This window comes from Nannospalax galili, unplaced genomic scaffold (genome assembly GCF_000622305.1).
Source record: "Nannospalax galili isolate Female #2095 unplaced genomic scaffold, S.galili_v1.0 scaffold6823, whole genome shotgun sequence".
NCBI classification, from domain to species: Eukaryota; Metazoa; Chordata; class Mammalia; order Rodentia; family Spalacidae; genus Nannospalax; species Nannospalax galili.
Window position 1 is genome coordinate 3150 of NW_008349804.1, and position 4302 is coordinate 7451.

General features: G+C 54.5%; 1 long non-coding RNA gene across 1 annotated transcript; it reads right to left on the minus strand.

Annotated features, from left to right (window-relative positions):
* Positions 1–54: 54 nt before the first annotated feature.
* Positions 55–2405, minus strand: LOC103745198. The gene is made up of 3 exons (XR_607743.2): positions 2246–2405; positions 277–301; positions 55–178 (listed from the first exon to the last, which is right to left on the minus strand). It is a non-coding gene; the product is annotated as an uncharacterized LOC103745198 (long non-coding RNA).
* Positions 2406–4302: the final 1897 nt, after the last annotated feature.

Here is a 4302-nt window from a genome sequence, read left to right on the forward strand (position 1 = left end):
CCAGAACACCCTCGCCCTTCCCAGGAGGGTAGGCGGGGATCACCTAACCCACTCCCACTGCCACCCGGACCCAGGGACAGACAAGGGACCCACATGACTCTCTGGCCCCAGTTCCAAGACTCACAATGTCCAGACATCCGGGGAATTCATCTTCTAGCTGCTCCTTGAGCTGGAGATACTGAAAATAGGCCGAGGGGTCACAGCCAGACCCAGCAAGCCTTCCTTCTAAGGCACCAAACCACCCTGACCTGCTTCCAAGGACCACCGATCACTCACCTTGGGCTTGTAGCCTCAAGCTCCACTGGTGGGTAAATCCACGAAGGCAGACCCAGTCCACGGGCAGTACAGTCCCAGAGAGCACAGGCGGCCAGCAGAGGCAGGGAACGGGTGAGGTGAAGGAGAAATGGATAAAGAGGAGGCAAAAGAGACCCTCAAGGGAGGGGAAGACACACCAGACACAGAGATGTGCAAAGGTGCAGATATACAGAGAAAGCCCACAGGGGAGGGAGCCCAGAAATGGGGGTGGGAGGGAGGCAGTGGGAGAGAAGAAATAGACACCACAAGTATGAAACAGAGAAGGCAACAAGGGAGGGAAAACAACAGGCAGAACTGAATTAGAACCAAGCCGCTTCAGGAAAAATCCCACCCACCAACCCCATCACCCACCCACAGCCAAAGAAGAAACAGTTCTGGATCAGCCCTTCGCCTGGCACACAGGATGAAACACATGCTTCCCAAGCCCCACAGCCAGCAATTTCTGGACTGGAATCTGGTACAACAGCCTCATGGGAGCCTGGGCAGGTCAAAGCAAGCTCCTGAAAGAGCTTCTTGAAAAGCAGAGCTGATCATGGCCCGAGAGGGGGCCACACAGACAGCTGGCTGGGTCACAGATCCCAGATTCCAGATACCTAGTCATCTGCTGTAGGGGCATTGAGCTGCTGACCTGGGCCTTGGCCTCTCCCAGCCTCAGTTTCCTCCCCTGTAAGATGAATCTACAATTCCCCTTCAGGGTTTCAGAGATGGGAAGTCCTTTGCACAGGAATTTATGAAGCACCTACTGTGTGCCAGCTGAGTGTCAGATGCAGGGGAGAAAAACCCTCAAGACAAAATGGCTTACCTTCCTGTGTCCCCCTCCAGTAGGACACAGGGAGGTAGCGACGCATGACACACGTGCTAACTGCTCAGGTCACACCCCTTTGAGCTACATGCATGGAAACTGAGGCCAGGAGAGGGGTGGGGTTACAAACACAGGCACCCAATGAGCAGTAACCAGCAAGAGATGTTTTACAGTGCTACAGACTGAACCCAGGACCTCACCCATTCTAGGCAAGCCTCTACCACTGAGCTACACCCCCAGTCCTCTCCTTAATTTTTATTTTTAGGTTAAGTTTCACCTGCTGGCCTTGAACTCATTCTAGCCCAGGTACACCCTGAACTTGCCATCCTCCTGCCTCAGCCTCCCCTGGAGCTGGGATTACAGGCCTGCACCCAGGGGTCCAGTTTCTTTCTTTCCCTTTTTTATTTTATGGCTATTAGTTATTTACTATTTGCTATTACTAATTTTGTGTCTGGATCTCACTAAACAGCCCAGCTCGCCTCTGCCTCCCAACTACTAGGATTACAGGCATATACCACCATGCCTGGGTCTTAGACGTTTTTGTGTTTCCTAGTTGTTTTATGGTGCTGAGGAGGGAACCCGGGGTTTCCTACACACTAGGCAAGTGCTCTGCCTCGGAGCATCACCACCAACCAGCCCTACAATTCATCCTGTTACCCCCACCCCACGCCCTGTCCAAGTCTTTCCTAAACACAGACAGGAACCTTTCCCAGCCTTCTCTAACACGTATCTGCTCTGGATAGGGAAGGTGAAGGACCTCAGAGAAAACCACCCTCCCCTCCCCCCAGCGCTGAGTCAGCTGCTCAAAGAGGACCCAGGCATCTCAGTTTCCTGTTTCACCCCAAGAGGTACCCCCCCCGTCACAAGTCCCACCCACTTGCAAGTCCCTTTCGTCTTGGGGAGGTCTAGGGAGCGGACCCTTCACCCTCTGCCTCGGTTCCCAGGCAAGAAGGATGGGGGCAGGGTAAGGAGGCGCCCCTGACACAAAGCATAGGAACCAGTAAAGAGCGGACCCTAACACAAAGGATGTGGGCACAGGAGGGAGGTGGGGAGAGGAGGGAGTCCCTGGCACCAAGGATGCGGAGCGGAGAGGGAGGCTGCGGTCTCCCGCAGTTCCCCGCAGCTCACCAATACACAACTCGAACGGCGAGCGCCATAGCTCCGAACTGCAGCGGATTGCAGCGGATCACAGTCCCGCACAGCAAGTGATGCAACCCACCACACCAGTCCCACGCACCGAGGTCTGCGCTTAGGGCCCTGTGCAAAGCCACCGGCTCTGAGGGCCTCGGCGCGAACCAAGCGCGCGGGGGGACAGGGCGGAGACGGGACCCAGATACCGAGACACGGAGGGGAACGCAGCCCGGGACGCGATTCCACACGTGGATGTCCCTATTCTTCCCCTCGATGGACACCCCTGCCTTCCCCACAGGCAGGGTCCCCGGCACAGTCACCTGCGCGTCCCTCGCTGTTACCACCTGGCCTGATGGTAGAGCCCGCGGGGCGGGGCCGAGGCCCGCATCAGGGCGTGGTTGAGAGTGTGGTCTGGTTACAGCCTGACTGCGAGGGGTGTCACCGGAAACCAAGTCTCGAGGTGTCCGTTACCTCCCCGCTTCCCGAAGTCAGGCTCCCGGGGCGGGTTCCCAGTTCTGATAGATTCCGGGTCCACAGACTTTGGGGCTGAGGAGTGAAGCTGCACGGTGCAGGCAGAGCTGTAGCTCAGCTGTCCCATGTTGGACTGGCTGCTGGACCCCAGTGCACCCCAATACCGGGAAACCCTCTTATGGCGCTTTCGTGCCAACCCCCAACAGAAGTTTCAAGCACCCCATAAACTGGGAGGGGGGCGTCGCCTGTAACCTTAGCAATTGGCAAGTGAATACCTGAGAGTCAGTTGTTTTATGTTATCCTCGGCTACATAGGGAGCTTGAGGCCCACCTCATGCCGAAAGTGGGCAGAGGGAATGGAGGGGTTAGGACTCCTGAACCTCAATTCCCCACCTGGAAGACGGGGAATCACCCTGGGAGTCGTTTAACTATTACTGCGTGCCTTGTGCTGAAGTTCTTGGGGTACAGTAATGAAGACACAGAAATAAGGCCCACGGGGCTGGAGAGATGGCTCAGCAGTTAAAAGCACCAACTTCTTTCAAGTCAGTATTTCTAATCCCTTAGTCTGTCCATCCTACCTTTGTTCTTCCAGCTACTCAAGTATTATCAGTTTCCGTGTTAAACTAGATCCCCAGCCCGATAATCCTAGGTTTGTAATCCCAGCCCTGGGGGAGACGAGGCTGAGGCAGGAGGACTGCCAGGAGTTCCAGGCCGCCCTGGGGGACATAGCAAGTGTCTCAGAATAAATCATTCATTTCCGGAGCTGTGGCTGAGGTTTCATTTAAGGTCTGCCCACTTTTCTGATTACACGAAAAGCATAACCTTTCCTTCTGTCGCTTTCTGTAGGATACCAGCGGCAACCCAGGCACTTTGGGTTTCCTCACTCTTCCCTAAAACCTCCTTCCACTGACCTTGCGTGGCAGCTGTTTTTTCGCTGTTTACAATAGCATGGCTTTCTTCAGCTTCATCTTTCTCCTCCCAGGCAGCTGCTGAGATTTCCAGCTTCTCTGCCCTGTTCCTTTTTCTTTTAAACATTAATAAAATTGGCCTTAGCTTCAAAATAAAGGAATAAATAAGCAACCAAACAAAAACATAAAAAAAAACCTGCCGCGGGGTGTGGTGGCACACGCACTCGGGAGGCAGAGGCAGGCAGATCTCTGTGAGTTCAAGGCCAGCCTGGTCTACATAGTTCCAGGACAGCTGGGGCTACAGGGAGAGTCTGTCTCAAAAAGACCAAAAAAAAAACCCAAAAAACCCTGCCTAGATTCACCAGTGAGGGGCTGGGGTGCAGTGGTAGAGCACCTGCCTAGAACCCCCCAGTGAAGGACTGGAGGTGTGGCTCAGTGGTAGAACATCTGCCTATACTCACCCAATGAAATGAGGGGCTGGGGGTATGGCTCAGTGGTAAAGCACCTACCAAGAATCCCCCAGTGAGGGATTGAGGGTGTGGTTCAGTGGTAGAGAACTTACCTAGAATCCCCCAGTGAGGGGCTGGGAGCATCCATTAGCAGTAGAGGGGCTTACCTAGCATATTTGAGGTCCTGAGTTCAATACTCAGTGGCAAGAGAGGGGAAGGATAGGAAA